We start from the raw sequence: 19,030 nt of genomic DNA, 5'->3' as shown, positions 1-19,030 counted from the left end.
TAGTGACTTTCACATGTCTACATTTCACATACCACCACCACTGCCACAGCAGGTGCTCCTGTGCCACAGGCCCCAGGTGTCACTATAGCTCTGCAAAACCTTGAGTCCAGGACATGAATCTGCTGATGCTCTGAGTACCTGTGTCCCAGACCTGGCACTAAGAGGAATTTACTCAGCTAGAACTTTCCCAATGGGCAAAAAGGAGAACAAGAGGACCCCAGTAGCTTTTTGCACTGACGACCTCAATAGATTTAGCCTCCACTGTCACCACACACACCTGCAGTATTACCTTAGTCTTGGTCACCATGGAATCCTAGAGTCTTTCCCAAAGTTGACCTCAGCTGATGGAGATTCAAGGAGACCATAACACTGCACCCTCCCTGGAACCAGAGATGTTACACCCCACCTCACAGGTGTCCTCACAGCCACCTTCAACTGAAGGTCTTTCCAAACTGAAGTTAGTCCATAAAGACTGGAAGAGGTGACTGCTCACTCAAATGCACAGATATCAATGCAAAGGCATTAGAAACATGAAAAAACAAGGAAACATGACATCACCAAAGGAACAGAATAATTTTTAAGTAAACAACCCCAAAGAAATTTAGATCTGTGAGTTACCTAAAAAAAAAAAAAAAAAAGAATTCCAAATGATTATATTAAGGAGGTGCAATGAGATTCAAGAAAACACAGACAACTCAATAACTCAGGAAAACAATATATTGAAATGAAAAATACAGTAAGGAGATTCAACAGCAGGCTTACTCATGCAGAATCTGTGAACTTGAATACAGATCTTTTGAAATTATCTAGTCAGAGGAGAAAAACGAAATAAGAATGAGAAAAGTGGAGACAGTCTATGTGAATTGTGGGACATCAGTAAGTGAAATAATGTTTGCATTATGGGAGTTCCAGAAGGAGAAGGGAGAGACGGAGAAGAGGCAGAAAGCTTATTTAAGAACTAATGTGGAAAACTTCAAAAATCTTCGGTGATATATGGATATCCATGTACATGAAGCTCAAAGATCCCCAAACAGACTCAACTAAAAGAGATCTTCATTGGAATATCAGCAAGAGTGAATAAAAAGGACAAAGCCAACTACAAAATAATCAGAAAACAATTTTAAAATGGTAATTGTAAACCCTTACTTATCAATAATTATTCTAAATGGAAATAGTTTAAATTTCTCAAGAGACATAGAATGTTGAATAGAAAAAAAAAAACGATTCAATTATCTATTGTCTACAAGACACACACATAAGATTTAAGGACACACATCTGCTGAAAGTGAAGGGATGGAAAATGTATTCCTTCTGAAACTTTTCCAAAAACTTGAAGGTGGAGGCCGTTCCAAACTTATTTTATAAGGTCAATATTATCCGGATGCAAAACCAGATAAGGACACATAAGAAATAAAATTATAGGCCAATATTTATTCCCTGATGACAATAGATGCTAAAATCTTCAACAAAGTACTGGAAAACCTAATTCAAGAGCATATTAAATGCATTATACACCATGATCAAGTGAGATTTATGCTTCAAATGCAGTGAGGCTTCAATACACAAAAATCAAGTTGTGATATACGTCATTAACAGAATAAAGGATAAATTCATATGATCATCTCAGTAGGTGCAGAAAAAGTATTTGACAATATTTAACACCCTTTTATTACAAAACTCTCAATAAATTGAGTATAGAAGAAACATAACTAAACATAATAAAGGTCATATATGACAAACTGACTGCTAATATCATACTCAATGATGAAGGATTATAAACTTTTTCTCTTAGGTCAGAAATAAGAATGCTCACTCTTACCACTTCTATTCAGCATAGTACTCGATGTCCTAGCCAGAATAATCAGCCAAGAAAAAGAAATAAATGACATTCACACTCGAGAGGAAGAAGTAAAATTGTCTTTGTAGATGACATGATCTTGTATCTAGAAAATACTAAAGACTTCACAAAAAAAAACTCTTAGGACTAAAAAATGAATTCAGTAAAGTGGCAGAAAAAAAAATCAATATACAAAAAGCAGTTGCATTTCTGTAAACTAACAATGAACTATCTGAAAGAGAAATTTAAAAATCAATACCATTTACAATTGCATCAAAACATTAAGATACATAGAAATGAATTTAACCAAGGAGTTGAAAGATCTGTACACCAAAACTATAAGACTTTTACAAAAGAAATTGAAGGGGACAAAGATAAATGGAAAAAAAAATCCCACGTTCTTGGGTTGGAAGAATTAATATTGCTAAAATGTTCATACTACCTGAAGCAATCCACAGGTTCAGTAAAATTCCTATCAAAATCCCAATGGCATTTTAAACAGAAATAGAAAAAAAACTATCTTAAAATTTGTATGAAAGCACAAAAGAACACAAATAGGTAAAGCCCTCTTAAGCAAGAAGAACAAAACTGGAGACATCACAATTCCCTTTTTCAAACTGTATTAGAAAGCTATAGTAATCAAAACAGTATGGTACTGGAATAAAAGCAGGCACTTAGACCTATGGAACACATTGAGAGCCCAGCAGTAAACCTACACATACATGTTCAGCTAATCTTTGACAATGGCTCAAAAAACACTCAATGGCGAAATGATATCCTCTTTAATAAATAATGTTGAAAAATTGGATATCCACATGCAAATGAATAAAACTAGACCCCTATCTTACATAACTCATAAAAATTAACTCAAAATGGATTAAGGACTTAAATATAAGACCAGAAATTGTAAAACTCCTAGAAGAAAACATAGGGAAAAAATCTCTTTGACATTGGTCTTGGCAATAAATTTTTTTTGATAGGATGCCCTAAGCACAGAAAACAATAGCTAAAATAAACAAGTGGGAATTCATCAAACTAAAAAGCTTCTGTACAGCAAAGAAAACAACCAACAAATTGAAAAGGTAACCTACAGAATGGATGAAAATATTTTCAAACCATATATCTGATAACAGGTTAATATCAAAAAAATATAAAGAACATATATAACCCAATAGCAACCACCAATATAATCCAACTAAAAATGGGCAAAGGACTTGAATAGACATTTTTCTAAAATAGAAATCCAAATATCCAACCAGTACTTGAAAAAATGCTCAATTTTACTATCAGGGAACTGCAAATTAAAACCTCAATGAGGTATCAACTCACACATGTTAGGATGTCTCTTGTCAAACTGACAAGAGATAAAAAGTGTTGGAGAGAATGTGACGAAAAGAGAATATTTACGGACTCTTGGTGGGAATGTGTCAGTAAAACCATTATGGCAATATATTAATACATATGTTCCTTAAAAAATTAAAATTAGAACTATCATATGATCAAGCAATCCCACGCCTGGTATTGTCCAAAGGAAACAAAATCAGTATCTTGAAGAAATATCTGTACTCCCATGTTCATTGTGGCATTTTTCACATAGCTAAGATACGGGAAAAAAATTGAAATGGGTTAAAAAAGTGGTTTAGGGCTTCCCTGGTGGCGCAGTGGTTGAGAATCTGCCTGCCAATGCAGGGGACATGGGTTCGAGCCCTGGTTTGGGAAGATCCACATGCCGCGGAGCAACTAGGCCCGTGTGCTACAACTACTGAGCCTGCGCATCTGGAGCCTGTGCTCCGCAAAGGGAGAGGCCGCGATAGTGAGAGGCCCATGCACCGTGATGAAGAGTGGCCCCCACTTGCCACAACTAGAGAAAGCCCTTGCACAGACACGAAGACCCAACACAGTCATAAATAAATAAATAAATAAATAAATAAATAAATAAATAAATAAATAAATAAATAAAATGCAGTAATTTAGCTGTATATCCCCAGTGGGATACAGCCTAATGACAAAAAGAAGTGAAAATAAAACTTAAAATTAAAAAAAAAAGTGGTTTAAAGTGTTCAAAGGTGAAGTGCTCTTCAACACATGAATGGATAAAGGAAATGTGATGATACATACAAACACACACAAAGAAATATTATTCAAAATAGAAGAAAATCTTGTCATTTGTGACAACATTGATGAATCTGGAGGGCATTATGCTAAGTGAAATAAGCCAGAAAGAGAATGACAAATACTATTTGATGTTACTTAAAAGTAATTTAAAAAGCTGATTTTATGAAAAAAGGGTGCATAATACTGAAGGGCTGTGGGTAGGGAAAATGGGGAGATGTAGGTCAAAGCACAAAAACTTTCAGTTATAAGATAAACTAGTTCTTTTGGGAGGGGGGAGGTATAGTTGTTTACAATGTTGTGTTAATTTCTACAGTATAGCGAAGTGAAGTAGAGTTCCCTGTGCTATACAGCAGGTTTTCATTAGTTACCTATTTTATACATATTAGTGTATATATGTCAACCCCAATCTCCCAATTCATTCCAGCCTCTCTTTCCTGCCTTGGTGTCCATACGTTTGTTCTCTAAGTCTGTGTCCCTATTTCTGCCTTGCAGACGGGTTCATCTGTACCATTTTTCTACATTCCACACATATGTGTTAATATATGATATTTGTGTTTCTCTTTCTGACTTACTTCACTCTGTATGACAGCCTATAGGTCCATCCACGTCTCTACAAATGAGCTAATTTCGTTCCTTTTTATGGCTGAGTAATATTCCATTGTATATATGTACCACATGTTCTTTATCCATTCGTCTGTCAATGGGCATTTAGGTTGCTTCCGTGACCTGGCTACTGCAAATAGTGCTGCAATGAATATTGGGGTGCATGTGTCACTTTGAATTATGGTTTTCTCTGGGTATGTGCCCATTGGTGGGATTGAAGGGTCATATGGTAGTTCTATTTTTAGTTTTTTAAGTAACCTCCATACTGTACTCCATAGTGGCTGTATCAATTTACATTCCCACCAACAGTGCAAGAGGGTTCCCTTTTCTTCACACCCTGTCCAGCATTTATTGTTTGTAGAATTTTTGACGATGGCCATTCTGACTGGTGTAAGGTGATACCTCATTGTAGTTTTGATTTGCAATTCTCTAATAATTAGTGTTATTGAGCATCTTTTCACATGTTTGTTGACCATCTGTATATCTTCTTTGGAGAAATGTGTATCTAGGTCTTCCGCCCATTTTTTATTCGGTTGTTTGGTTTTTTGATGTTGAGCTGCCTGAGCTCTTTGTATATTTTGGAGATTAATCCTTTGTCAGTTGCTTTGTTGGCAAATATTCTCTTCCATTTTGAGAGTTGTCTTTTCATCTTGTTTATGGTTTCCTTTGTTGTGCAAAAGCTTTTAAGTTTCATTATGTCCCATTTGTTTATTTTTGTTTTTATTTCCATTACTCTAGGAGGTGGGTCAAAAAAGATCTTCTTGTGATTTATGTCAAAGAGTGTTCTTCCTATGTTTTCCTCTAACAGTTTTATAGTGTCCAATCTTACATTTAGGTCTTTCATCCATTTTGAGTTTATTTTTGTGTATGGAGTTAGGGAGTGTTCTAATATCATTCTTTTACATGTAGCTGTCCAGTTTTCCTAGCATGACTTATTAAAGAGGCCGTCTTTTCTCCATTGTATATTCTTGCCTACTTTTTCATAGATTAGTTGACCATAGGTGGGTGGGTGCGTGCATATATCTCTGGGCTTTCTATCCTGTTCCATTGATCTATATTTCTGTTTTTGTGCCAGTACCATAGTTTCTTGATTACTGTACCTTTGTAGTATAGTCTGAAGTCAGGGAGCCTGTTTCCTCCAACTCCGTTTTTTTTGTGGTTATTTTTTTTTTCCTCAAGATTGCTTTGGTTATTCACGGTCTTATGTGCTTCTATACAAATGTTAAGATTTTTTGTTCTAGTTCTGTGAAAAATGCCATTGGTAATTTGATAGGGGCTGCATTGAATCTGTAGATTGCTTTGGATAGTATAGTCATTTTCACAATATTGATTCTTCCAATCCAAGAACATGGTATATCTCTTCATCTGTTTGCGTCATCTTTGATTTCTTTCATCAGTGTCTTATAGTTTTCTGAGTACAGGTCTTTTGCCTCCTTAGGTAGGTTTATTCCTAGGTATTTTATTCTTTTTGTTGCAGTGGTAAATGGGAGTGTTTCCTTAATTTCTCTTTCTTATCTTTCGTTGTTAGTGTATAGAAATGCAAGAGATTTCTGTGCATTAATTTTGTATCCTGCAACTTTACCAGATTCATTGATTAGCTCTAGTAGTTTTCTGGTGGCATCTTTAGGATTTTCTATGTATAGTATCATGTCATCTGCAAACAGTGAGAGCTTCACTTCTTCTTTTCCAATTTTGATTCCTTTTATTTCTATTTCTTCTCTGATTGCTGTGGCCAGGACTTCCAAAACTATGTTGAATCATAGTGGTGAGAGTGGACATCCTCGTCTTGTTCCTGATCTTAGAGGAAATGGTTTCAGTTTTCCACCACTGAGAATGATGTTTGCTGTGAGTTTGTTGTATATGACCTTTATTATGTTGAGGTAGGTTCCCTCTCTGCCCACTTTCTGGAGACTTTTTATTCTAAATTGGTGTTGAATATTCTCAAAAGCTTTTTCTGCATCATTTGAGATGATCATTTGTTTTTTATTCTTCAGTTTGTTAATATGGTATATCCCACTGAATGATTTGCATATATCGAAGAATCCTTGCATCCCTGGGATAAATCCCTATTGATCATGGTTTATGATCCTTTTAATTTGTTGTTGAATTCTGTTTGCTAGTATTTTGTTGAGGATTTTTGTGTCTATATTCATCAGTGATATTGGTCTGTAATTTTCTTTTTTTGTGATATCTTTGTCTGGTTTTAGTATCAGGGTGATGGTGGCCTCATAGCATGAGTATGGGAGTATTTCTTCCTCTGGGAAGAGTTTGAGACAACTCATTCTGAGGACAGTGTACAGCATGGCGATTATAGTTAATAATATGGTACTGAATACTTGAAAATTGCTGAGAGTAGATATTAAGCATTCTCACCACACACACACGTACGAACATACACACACAAAACACACACACACAGGATTTAACTATGTGAGGTGATGGGCATGTATCTTGATCTTGATAATATTTTCATAATCTATATGTTAATCAAATCATCACATTGTGCACTTTAAATATATATGATTATATTTGTCAATTATTCCTCATTAAACTTGGAAAATAATAATAAAAAGATGAAAAAACCCATTGAAATGTGCAAAGGATTTGAATAGACATTTCTCTAAAGAAGATATACAAAGGCTACACAAGCACTGAAATGATGGTTGACATCAGTAGTCATTACAGAAACGCAAATCAAAACCACAATAAAATATCACTTCATACCTGCTAGGGTGTCTAAGACAGAAAAAACAGACAACAAGTGTATGCAAAGATGTAATTATAACCCTCATACATTGCTGGTGGGAGTGTAAAACGGTGTGGTCACTTTTAAAAACTGTGTATCACTTTCTCAAAATGTTTAACATAGAGTTACCATTCGATCAAGCAATTTTACTTTTAGTTATATACCTGAGATAAATAGAATTATATGTCCACACAAAAACTTGAGCACAAATTTTTTCATAACAAATTATTTATAATAGACAAAAATGAAAACCAAATACACATAATCTGATGAATGTATAACAAACTGTGTTATATCAATAAAATAGATTATTATTTAGCATTAAAAAGGAATGAAGTACTGATTTGTGCTATAACACATAAACGCTGAAAACATTGTGCTAAGTGAAAAAAACAAACTACAAAAAACCGCACATTATATGATTTAATGTCTATGAATTTTCCAGATTAGGCAAATGTATGGAAGCAAAGTAAATTAGTGAGGGCTTATGGCTGGGGAAAGGGAGGATGAAGATTGACTATTACTTGGTATAGTGTTTCTTTTTGCAATGATGAAATGCTCTAACATTAGATTGTGATGATAGTTGTACAACTCTAAATTACTAAAAACAATTTAATTGTATCTATTTTACATAGGTGAATTTACAATATTTGAATTATATATCTATAAAAATGTTTTTAAAAATTCATGAATAAGAAAATTACAAGCCATAAACCGGGAAAAATATATTTTCAAAACATATAGCTGATAAAGAACTTATATGCAGAAAACATATAAAAGGTTATTCCCTGGTGTTCCAGTGGTTAGGACTCAGTGCATCCACTGCTGGGGCCTGGGTTCGCTCCCTGGCTGGGGAACTAAGATCCTGCAAGCTGGACATATTTAAAATGATGAAGGGGAAAACCTACAACCAAGATTACTCTACCCAGCAAGGATCTTATTCAGATTTGACAGAGAAATTAAAACCTTTACAGACAAGCAAAAACTAAAAGAATTCAGCATCACCAAACCAGCTTTACAGCAAATGTTAAAGGAACTTCTCTACGCAGGAAACACAAGAGAAGGAAAAGACCTACCGTAACAAACCCCCCAAAATTAAGAAAATGGTAATAGGAACATACATATTGATAATTACTTTAAATGTAAATGGATTAAATGCTCCAACCAAAAGACAGACACTGGCTGAATGAATACAAAAACAAGACCCATATATATGCTGTCTACAAGAGACCCACTTCAGACCTAGGGACACATACAGTCTGAAATTGAGGGGATGGAAAAAGATATTCCATGCAAGTGGAAATCAAAAGAAAGCTGGAGTAGCAATTCTCATAACAGACAAAATAGACTTTAAAATAAAGACTATTATAAGAGACAAAGAAGGATACTACATAATGATCAAGGGATCAATCCAAGAAGAAGATAAAACAATTGTAAATATTTATGCACCCAACATAGGGGCACCTCAATACGTAAGGCAAATGCAAACAGCCATAAAAGGGGAAATCGACAGTAACACAATCATAGTAGGGGACTTTAACACCCCACTTTCACCAATGGGCAGATCATCCAAAACGAAAATAAATAAGGAAACACAAGCTTTAAATGATACATTAAACAAGATGGACTTAACTGATATTTATAGGACATTCCATCCAAAAGCAACAGAATACACTTTCTTCTCAAGTGCTCATGGAACATTCTCCAGCATAGATCATATCTTGGGTCACAAATCAAGCCTTGGTAAATTTAAGAAAATTGAAATCGTATCAAGTAACTTTTCCGACTACAATGCTATGAGACTAGATATCAATTACAGGAAAAAATCTGTAAAAAACCCACATACACATGGAGGCTAAACAATACACTACTAAATAACCAAGAGATCACTGAAGAAATCAAAGAGGAAATCAAAAAATACCTAGAAACAAATGACAATGAAAGCACGATGACCCAAAACCTATGGGATGCAGCAAAAGTAGTTCTAAGAGGGAAGCTTATAATAGTACAATCCTACCTTAAGAAACAAGAAACATCTCAAATAAACAACCTAACCTTACACCTAAAGCAATTAGAGAAAGAAGAACAAAAAAACCCCCAAAGTTAGCAGAAGGAAAGAAATCATAAAAATCAGATCAGAAATAAATGAAAAAGAAATGAAGGAAATAATAGTAAAGATCAATAAAACTAAAAGCTTGTTCTTTGAGAAGATAAAGAAAATTGATAAACCATTAGCCAAACTCATCAAGAAAAAAAGGGAGAAGACTCCAATCAATAGAATTAGAAATGAAAAAGGAGAAGTAACAACTGACACTGCAAAAATACAAAGGCTCATGAGAGATTACTACAAGCAACTATATGCCAATAAAATGGAAAACCTGGAGGAATGGACAAATTCTTAGAAATGCACAACCTTCCGAGAGTGAACCAGGAAGAAATAGAAAATATGAACAGACCAATCACAAGCACTGAAATTGAAACTGTGTTTAAAAACCTTCCAACAGACAAAAGCCCAGGACCAGATGGCTTCAGAGGCGAATTCTATCAAACATTTAGAGAAGAGCTAACACCTATCCTTCTCAAACTCTTCCAAAATATAGCAGAGGGAGGAACACTCCAAAACTCATTCTATGAGGCCACCATCACCCTGATACCAAAACCAGACAAAGATGTCACAAAGAAAGAAAACTACAGGCCAATATCACTGATGAACATAGATGCAAAAATCCTCAACAAAATACTAGCAAACAGAATCCAACAGGACATTAAAAGGATCATACACCATGATCAAGTGGGGTTTATCCCAGAAATGCAAGGATTCTTCAATAAATGCAAATCAATCAATGTGATACACCATATTAACAAATTGAAGGAGAAAAACCGTATGATCACCTCAATAGATGCAGAGAAAGCTTTCGACAAAATTCAACACCCATTTATGATAAAAACCCTCCAGAAAGTAGGCATAGAGGGAACTTACCTCAACCTAATAAAGACCATATATGACAAACCCACAGCCAACATCATCCTCAATGGTGAAAAACTGAAACCATTTCCACTAAGATCAAGAACAAGACAAAGTTGCCCACTCTCACCACTATGATTCAACATAGTTTTGGGAGTTTTAGCCACAGCAATCAGAGAAGAAAAAGAAATAAAAGGAATCCAAATCGGAAAAGAAGAAGTAAAGCTGTCACTGTTTGCAGATGACATGATACTATACATAGAGAATCCTAAAGAAAACTACTAGAGCTAATCAATGAATTTGGTAAAGTAGCAGGATACAAAATTAATGCTCAGAAATCTCTTGCATTCCTACACACTAATGATGAAAAATCTGAAAGAGAAATTAGGAAAACACTCCCATTTACCACTGCAACAAAAAGAATAAAATATCTAGGAATAAACCTACTTAAGGGGACAAAGACCTGTATGCAGACAATTATAAGATACTGATGAAAGGAATTAAAGATGATACAAATAGATGGAGTGATATACCATTTTCTTGGATTGGAAGAATCAACATTGTGAAAATGACTATACTACCCAAAGCAATCTACAGATTCAATGCAATCCCTATCAAATTACCACTGACATTTTTCACAGAACTAGAACAAAAAATTTCACAATTTGTATGGAAACACAAAAGACCCCAAATACCCAAAGCAATCTTGAGAAAGAAAAATGGAGCTGGAGCAATCAGGCTCCCTGGCTTCAGACTATACTACAAAGCTACAGTAATCAAGACAGCATGCTACTGGCAAAAAACAGGAATATAGATCAATGGAACAGGATAGAAAGCCCAGAGATAAACCCATGGACATATGGTCACCTTATCTTTGATAAAGGAGGCAAGAATGTACAGTGGAGAAAAGACAGCCTCTTCAATAAATGGTGCTGGGACAACTGCACAGCCACATGTAAAAGAATGAAATTAGAACACTCCCTAACACTATACACAAAAATAAACTCAAAATGGATTAAAGCCCTAAAGGTAAGGCCAGACACTATAAAACTCTTAGAGGAAAACATAGGCAGAGCACTCTATGACATAAATCACAGCAAGATCCTTTTTGACCCACCTCCTAGAGAAATGGAAATAAAAAAATAAATAAACAAATGGGACCTAATGAAACTTAATAGCTTTTGCACAGCAAAGGACACCATAAACAAGATGAAAAGACAACCCTCAGAATGGGAGAAAATATTTGCAAATGAAGCAACTGACAAAGGATTAATCTCCAAAGTTTACAAGCAGCTCATGCACCTCAATAACAAAAAAACAAGCAACCCAATCCAAAAATGGGCAGAAGACCTAAATAGACATTTCTCCAAAGAAGATATACACATTGTCAACTAGCACATGAAAGAATGCTCAACATCATTAATCATTAGTGAAATGCAAATCAAAACTGCAATGAGATATCATCTCACACCAGTCAGAATGTCCATCATCAAAAGATCTACAAACAATAAATTCTGGAGAGGGTGTGGAGAAAAGGGAACCCTCTTGCACTGTTGGTGAGAATGTAAATTGATACAGCCACTATGAAGAACAGTATGGAGGTTCCTTAAAAAACTAAAACTAGAACTACCATACGACCCAGCAATCCCACTACTGGGCATATACCCTGAGAAAACCATAATTCAAAAAGAGTCATGTACCACAATGTTCATTGCAGCTCTATTTACAATAGCCAGGACATGGAAGCAACCTAAGTGTCCATCAACAGATGAATGGATAAAGAAGATTTGGCACATATATACAATGGAATATTACTCAGCCATAAAAGGAAACGAAATTGAGTTATTCGTAGTGAGGTGGATGGACCTAGAGTCTGTCATACAGAGTGAAGTAAGTCAGAAAGAGAAAAACAAATACTGTATGCTAACACATATATATGGAATCTAAAAAAAAAAAAAAATGGTCATGACAAACCTAGGCGGAATATGGAAATAAAGACACAGACCTACTAGAGAATGGACTTGAGGATACGGGGAGGGGGAAGGGTAAGCTGGGACAAAGTGAGAGAGTGGCCTGGACATGTATACACTACCAAACATAAAATAGATAGCTAGTGGGAAGCAGCAGCATAGCACAGGGAGATCAGCTCGGTGCTTTGTGTCCACCTAGAGGAGTGGGATAGGGAGGGTGGGAGGAGGAGAGAGGGAAGAGGGAAGAGATATGGGGACATATGTATATGTATAACTGATTCACTTTGTTATAAAGCAGAAACTAACACACCATTGTAAAGCAATTATACTCCAATATAGATGTTAAAAAAAAGTTAAGGAAAAAAAAAAAAAAGATCCTGCAAGCTCTGCAGCACAGCCAAATAAATAAATAAATAAATCAAAATTTAAAAATTAAAAAAAAAATTTAAACTCTGAATTATCAATAACTAGAATATATATATATAAAAGATTTGACCTGAAACTTTACCCAAAATCAATTAAAAGATGATCAAATCTGTTAGTAATGTGAGTAATAGAAATGACATTTAAATCACATAGCATAGCCCTACGTATTTGTTAGAATAGCTAAAAGTCAAATAACTGACAATACCAACTGCTGGCCAGAGTGGGAATACAAAATGGTACAGCACTTTCAAAAGCATTTTCACAAATGTTTATCAAGTTAAATACAGACTTGCTAAAAGCCAACAATTCTCCTTCTAGGTATTTACACAGTGAATAATAAATAACATGGTGTTGGATTATAACACAAAGTTGAATATACATATACGTGAGAGCATACTGATAAAAATAAATGGTTTAATAAACAAATGGGGAAGAAGGGATAAAACTTCCTTACAGGATTCCAAATAATAAATATGTGGATACTCACTCCCTGAAAGTGGAGCTTAAGCCCTTATCCCCTTAAGTGTGAACTGGATTTAAAAGATTCACTTCCAAAAATAGAGTACAGAAGGGGAAAAATAGTAGCTTTAAAATGGAAACGTCCTGGCTAACACTACCTTAACTAAGTGGTGAATGTTAACAAGCCACCAATAACTCATGTTGACGTCACGTATCCCTTGATAAGACATAATATTATCTATGTAATAATCTTCTCTAAATACATAACTCTAATCTAGTCATAGCAAAACATCTGAGAAACTCAAATTGAGGGATATTGTACATAATATCTGACCAATACTCTTTAAATTTTCAAAGTCTTTAAAAATGGAAACACAGAAAATGTCACAGATAGGAGGTGATGAGGAAGCATGATGACTAAATGAAACATGGTATCGTGGATTGAATCCTGGAAGGGAAAAAGATAACATTAGTGGAAAAATTGGTGAAACCCAAATGAGGTCTGGAGTTTAGTTAATAGTAATATACCAATGCTAATTTCTTAGTTTTAACAAACACATTAACATTAAGTGAAGCTGGTATATGGGAATGCTCTGTATTATTCTTGCATCTTTTCTGTAAATCTAAAATCATTTCAAAATAAAAATTTATTTTGAAAAGCTGGAAATGAAACAGAGAGAAATCTCATATATGGTTGGAAAGATGCACAACAATTTGTTATCAATAACTACCTCCAGGGAGGGTATGGGAAGAGATAGGAGAATAAGTAGATTTCACTAGTTACTTCTTGTAACTGTGTATTTTTAAAAAGCTTTATCACTGATAATATATTTATATATTACTTGTGGAAAACCATTAGGAAAGAAATTATTTGAAAGCGAAGATGGCCAGTTTTCATGATGATGAAGAGCTATGTTTGTCCTGAGCGACAACGTGTTTTGAATCTGCGAGAGAGAAAAATCCCTTCTGTATGTGACTGCTACTGGAGAAAGTAAAATTTACTATCTTCAGGTAAATTCAGTAATGATTTACCAGAACATAATTTCTTGTTGATGAGTCAGAAAATCCATCCCAAATAAATGAGGCTTCATGAGAACCCAAAATGTGGGACGTATTTAAGCAACACAGGAGAATAAAATCCAGGATAAACACGGTAATCCTCCCCACCCCAGAGTCTTGTTTTAAGGAAAACCCAGTGCAATAGAGAAAAACATATCACTTAATGGGTATCTAAGGACTCACTCCCTCTGTGGTTTCCTATTTGCCTCAAGGATCCTCTGGGGCACTTGCTGTTGTCATGTGTACATGTAATTGTCTATATGATCTCAGAAATACCACTTGCAGGTGGAAAACAAAATGCTCCAGTCTCCTAACACCAAGCCTTCTTCAGGAAGCAACCAGGAACATCACTACTTTGGGAAAGCATGTTTTTTTGAGGAAAATCCAGTGTGTATAGGTAAACAAGCGCAGGTATAATGATGAAGAGACTGGCCTGGCTTCCAATAATTATATCTACTGTTTTACCTCTCTTCGGGGTAATATTTCCCCTTAATAGAGTCCTTTGTAGCAACTTGAAAAGCCAAGGGGGAATATTTATTTCAATTAACCTGGTGCAACTTTAAGGATACAGGACAAATGTTAAGGACATTTTTACTAAATTAAATCACCTTTTGGATCTGGTTCTTTCTTCAACTTTCACCTCCTTGTCCCACTGTTCTTAAGAGCTTTCCATAACCTCTATCTGGAAATTTAGTAGTCAGCTCATGGGAAAACATAATTATTGGGTCCCAGAAGTAAGTAAACCTAGTAAACATCAATGAAGCAGCATTAAGAGTAAATCCTCAGTGTCATCTTCATTTTTCAGTGGGAATTGACACATCACCACTGTTGCCACCAGGTGGTACCACTTGGCAATGTTGGTTGGGAAAGTGGGAAATCTTAATGAACTTTTCATGTACCAATCAGAGTTTTCCTTTTGAAATTTGTCCCTTACCCCACCCCTTAACTGCATTTTCCTACCCTACAGATTTGTTGTAGATTGATGTTTTCTTAATGCCTAAATACAATCTGCGAAACTAGTGACATGGTCATAAAAATTACATTTCATGCTTAGTTGCTTCTAGCCTGTTTCAAGCTGCTTAGAGTAGAAAATTCTCCATTTCTATTTCCACAAACTTTTAGGGAGGAATATGTTTCCTCTTGAATGCAGGCACAATCTTATTTCTCATTTAGAGCTTATGAAATCTGATTTAGTTATTATTTCTGAATTTATCCTGATGTGGTTTATATAAGTTTCTATGAATAAATCTAAAGGAAAACACACCACTGACTATATCGGTTCATTCCTTGGCTGATGTGTGTTGTTTTAGAAAATGACCTCCTAGATTCAAGTACAAGGACAACAGATTCATTTTGCTGCACTCTATTTCACATTTATCTATGGTTTCTTCCATGGATTTATGTAACCAGATCCATAGGTAGAGGACTGCTAAGAAAAAAAGTTTGTGTGTTTACCTGTTGCATATCTAGCCGTGGCTATAAGAAATGGCTGCCTATGATCTCAAGGCATTCTCCATAGTGAAAATAGTTTGTGATCATAGGAAACCCATAGATCTTTATTACTGAGGCTTAACAGAACACATTAAACAGAAGACTAAAAATTAACTTATGAAACCTCTGAAAACCCAGCATCAAAATCATGAAATTGAGGATGGTGGAGGTAGGAACTATGAGAAATATAATAGATCATGTTAGTTGTTTCCGTTTCTCTCTTCATGCCTCATCCTTTTGTGGTTCACTGTGGGTGGAGTTTATTTCCCCACCACATTGATGTTGGGCTTCTACGTGTGACTTGCTTTAGTCAGGGGAATGTGGTAGCAAGTAACAGAGTCAGTTCTAAGTTCAGGCATTAGGGGGAATCATGTAGTTTTTCTTGCCCATTTTTGGTTTCTGCCATCTTCCTTAAGAAGAGCAAGCCCCAGAATGAGAGAAGTATTGGTGGAATATATCTGTACTTGATTGGCAGCCTAAAGCAAAATGCTCCACCTGACTTACAGACATGGCAGCAAGAAAATACATGTTTATTGTCATAAGCCATTGACATTTGTGGAGTCATTTTTTATCTCACATTATTACAGCAATACTTGACCCATAAAAATATTTTTAAAGGATTTAAGGCATTTAATTTGACTTTTGTTCCCCTTTCCTTCTTCTTTTGGTTCAACCAGATCAGTCATAGCCATTGAGGAAGAAAATGAGACATTAACAACAGGTGTTGTTCTCTCAGGACTCTTCCCCAATATGAAGTATGTCAGTATTCTTATCTACCTTATCATCCTGATCTACCTTGCTGCAGTAATTGGGAACTTCATCCTGCTCCTCCTGATATGGATGGACTTGAGGCTCCGCACTCCAATGTACTTCCTGCTCAGCCACCATTCTCTCATAGACCTGGCCCTCATCAGCGGCACTGTTGCAAAGATGATGGTAAACTTTTTCTCTGGAAGGAAGGACATCACTCGTGTTGGCTGTGGAACCCAGCTATTTTTCTTTTTTACTCTTGGGGGTGCTGAATATATCCTCTTGACCCTCATGGCTTATGATTGATAGGTAGCTGTTTGTAACCCCTTGAGATATGCAGTCATTATAAACCAAGGGGTCTGTGCAAATGGTCATAGTGTCTTGGACTGGGGGCATTTTAGCTTCTACAGCCCACACATTCTATGCTATGAATCTGCCTATCTGTGGCTCCAGAGAAAGCCACCATTTCTTCTGTGAGATACCAGCAATCATGAAGATCTCATGCAAAGACACTTCCACCTATGAAGTAGTGGTCTCTGTGATGGGCATCACATTTATCATCATCCCTTTTGGATTTATTATGGCTTCATACACCTTCATCTTCCTCACTGTCCTGCATATGAAATCCCCCCAAGGCAGGAACAAAGCCTTGGCCACCTGCTTCTCCCATCTTAACAGTGGTAAGCTTTTATCTAGGACCATATGTTTCTATGTACATGACACCTGGTTCCTCTCATACCCCTGATCAGAAGCAGGCTGTGTCTGTATTTTGCACTGTCCTCACACCCATGCTCAATCCACTCATCTACAGCTTGAGAAACAAAGATGTGTTAGGAGATTTCCAGAAGGTCTTGAGGAAACATCCAGTCTCTAAATGGAACACATACATATCAAGGTGGAAAACAGTTATCTAGAGGGTCAAGAACAAAGACTCCAGGAGCATCACATTCGCATTTTCCAGCATGAGGTACTTTGCTGTAGCCCTATAGGCAAACCACATGGTTGAATTCGATTGGCAATATTAATTCAATCATAAATAGTTTGTAAGGAGCTTTTTCTCAATCAGTTTCTAATAATGTGTTTTCAAAATGGATCAATTCAATTGTTATTCATCAAACCAGTTCATAAACACAAAGTTCCAATCTTCTTTTTTTATATCTGAAATATTTAGACATTTTTCAGTGTCCTTGAGACTCAGCTTTATTTGATATTATTGGTGCTTCAGGTCTTGTTAATTTCCATTGTTAGAAGTACCAAGTTCCTGTGAAAGACATATGTGACTGACAATGTAAAAAAAGAATTGGTTTTATCATGGACAATAAAAACAATTTTTTTTCTCTTAAATACCCTAGAAAACTCAATATTTTGGCTCTATTCTCCCTGCCTGTCTTGGATGGAAGCTTTTTTTGGTCTAGCTTCAGATCCTTCATCCAGTAAGTGCACTGGTAACTCAAGATAGAAAGTGGAAATAAGGGTCTCAAAAAGCTACACCTACCTGTCACCTATTTAGAGAAGGTACCCTCTGCTCATGCCAAATATTCCCCAGATTCTCTGGAATCAGTGCATATTCATAGCTGTCTTTTTCCTTATGGGATACTTTTAAGCTCTTAGGAGTCACTGTCATTGATCTATAATGAATGCATAAATAGGTGAAATTTGATGCACAGATTTAAAAATAATTGGAGTGTTTTTGAGTTTGGTAGTCTATGTAAAGTAATCATAAGGTTCATCAAAAAATGAAACAGATTGAACTATGAATAAGGCTGAAGTAACCAATAGAGATAAACAACATTTCACAGTTGGTTATATGAATATTAGAGAGGTGTTGTACTGGACTCCCAAGAGGAGATCCATGACTGCATGTGGAAACACATGCAAACCCAGATGGCTACCTAAGGCCAGAGTGGATGATGCCTCTATTGCTTAGAACACAGAATACAAGCAGGAAGGCTGACCAGCTGCTACTGAGAACAATGGCTGTGAAAGACATCCAGGTAAGGCTCTTCTCTGACATTGTGAAAGTGCCATCTGGGGCAATCCCACATTTCACATGACAAAAGAGGATAAAGTTTTGTTGTAATTGTGAGTCTCAGTAATAAGGTCCAAGTCAAGATTCTCTTGATGTAGAAAAGATTTTCTTTAGTTTTCTGTGACTAAGGAAATTGTCCTTGATAGCAGGCCATATGAATCATAATAAAACTTTGTGATTGAAATAAATTGCAAAATCCAGTGTCAACAATAACCAGTTATGCCCCACAAAGACAAAAATTAAATTGTGATATATATTATTTAACAACCTTCAGCTCATCAGAAGCCAAAAAGCACTCTAAAATCTATTGGTGGGTATGATGTGTAGAAAAGGGCATTTATGTGCTTCGCAGGTATAAATGTGCACTGTTATGGCTTTTTTGGAATCCAATTTATTAAAATTAAATTGTGTTCTTTTCAGGAATTCTCCTTTTAGGAACTTTCCAAAATAAATGAAATAAAAGTATCAAAACTTAAAATATGTGCTTTCATGTTTTTTGTGGAATTATTTTCTCAAAGATTAGCAACAACAAATGTGATAATGACTGAATAAATTGTGGTACATCCATATCATGGAAACT

General features: G+C 35.6%; 1 pseudogene; it reads left to right on the top strand.

Annotated features, from left to right (window-relative positions):
- The first annotated feature begins 344 nt into the window (after positions 1–344).
- On the top strand, positions 345–17,335 carry LOC137759021 (olfactory receptor 2T27-like; annotated as a pseudogene).
- Positions 17,336–19,030: the final 1,695 nt, after the last annotated feature.

Source organism: Eschrichtius robustus, chromosome 2 (genome assembly GCF_028021215.1).
Source record: "Eschrichtius robustus isolate mEscRob2 chromosome 2, mEscRob2.pri, whole genome shotgun sequence".
Lineage (NCBI taxonomy): Eukaryota > Metazoa > Chordata > Mammalia > Artiodactyla > Eschrichtiidae > Eschrichtius > Eschrichtius robustus.
The sequence above is the reverse complement of the archived record's forward strand: the minus strand, read 5'-3'. Positions and strand labels throughout refer to the sequence as shown.